Below are 1,636 nucleotides of genomic sequence, written 5' to 3'. Positions count from 1 at the left end.
GGGTAGGGGGCTTTATTTATAAGTATTTTCTCATTTCGATTTTTGCTTTTGCTTATCATGAAGCCTTTTAACGGGGCAGAGAGGGGGAGGGGGTATTTTTAAAATTTGTAAACCCTTTTCTTTTCTTTCATTTTTTGTGTTGTTCAGTATGCCCTTTCCCACGTTTACGTGTGACTGCATGACAACTTGACATACGAAAGGCTACTAAAATAATATTACAAAATCAAATAATAGCAATGATGACGTGTTATTATAAGCGTTTTGTGTGAGTAATGTGAATGCTGAAACGTCCTTTTTATCTGGCCTTCTGTGTAACAATTGCTGTTTTAAATTTTTTTTTTTAAAACCAAACCCACAAACAACCAACAACCAAAGAACGAACAAGTAGACAGAACATTTATTCCATTAACAAAAATTGAAATAAACTATATTTATGCAATGTCTTTTGTAGGGGGCATAATGCAATCTATTAGAATTATAGTAATTGACTTTTCTTTTAAATCCTTGTGTCATTGGGGATCTAAAAACAATTAGTTCTACACCTTAAACACCATTGTAAATAAGCGCACTAACAATTACTTTTACAATGTATTTTACAGCGGAAAATAAATGTCAACACAACCAAGATTTCAATCATGAGAAATTTATTAGGACAGATTCGAAACTTCCACACGACTCTAATTGATTAGATGTTTAAAATCTGGGTTTCCCACCTGCATAATCATGAATGAACAACACAAGATAACGAAGACAAAGCAAAGGGAAAAGAAAAGAAAATGCGAGATAAAATAAACTTTAATTATTTAATCTCACGAAAAAATAATGATAATAGAAAAAGAGACAGCATAATTATGCTTCCACGAACAATTCATGTTTCCACCTTTAAAGCAATCCAAAACTGACCTTGTACATGAATGAAATTCTTTTGCCTCAATTTATCAAACAAGGCCCACAGCGCATTTCCTTGTATTCCGAATTCCCTGTAGACCCCCTCTTTCTTCCTCACACAATAAGGTTCCAATAACGTGAAATATTCTGGTTGATAGCAGTTGGCAAACTTAGCTACCCATAATAACCCCTGCAAATCTCACACAATCTTCAAGTGTTAGAATGACAATAGCTGTAGATAGCAGCCCTGTTATATACATCGACCTAGATCTAGATCTATATCCTACATTTCGTAAATCTAAGGGACTGAATAACTTTTATAGAAATACCCTTCCTCACGTGGCCATTTGTAACTCTGTTGAACTTATGACTATAGATTTATTGCGCAATTTGAAGAAAAAAAATGAGTTGCGAAACAATAGCGAAAAACAAATATTTACTTACCTATTTTCGTTTCACAAAGAATCCAAAACAGAAAAATTCGTTGAATTCACATACTGATTGATCTCACAAAACGCGCTTTGTTTTACCATGTGGCTGGTTAGTCCTGGTGAAAGGAGTATGTACCTATCTGTCTTACCGTCCTCTGATCGCGCGCACGAACGGAACAAGTCACAAGGGCTTTGGTTTCCCTATTCTATATTGTCCTCGTCGCGCCTCTCTCTCTCTCTCTCTCTCTCTCTCTCTCTCTCTCTCTCTCTCTCTCTCTCTCTCTCTCTCTCTCTCTCTCTCTCTCTCTCTCTCTCTC

The 1,636-nt window shown here is 35.8% G+C and overlaps 1 protein-coding gene across 1 annotated transcript in view; it reads right to left on the bottom strand.

The window, feature by feature from the left end:
* The window catches only part of LOC101862894, a 22,206-nt gene extending 20,623 nt beyond the window's left edge, over window positions 1-1,583 (bottom strand). Inside the window, exon 1 of the mRNA XM_013087561.2 lies at window positions 1,333-1,583. The gene's annotated coding sequence lies outside the window, so the exon portion shown is untranslated. The remainder of the gene's footprint in view (window positions 1-1,332) is intronic.
* Between the last annotated feature and the right edge of the window lie 53 nt (window positions 1,584-1,636).

Source organism: Aplysia californica, unplaced genomic scaffold, assembly GCF_000002075.1.
Source record: "Aplysia californica isolate F4 #8 unplaced genomic scaffold, AplCal3.0 scaffold00603, whole genome shotgun sequence".
Classification (NCBI taxonomy): domain Eukaryota; kingdom Metazoa; phylum Mollusca; class Gastropoda; order Aplysiida; family Aplysiidae; genus Aplysia; species Aplysia californica.
This window is presented reverse-complemented; position numbering and strand designations above follow the sequence as displayed.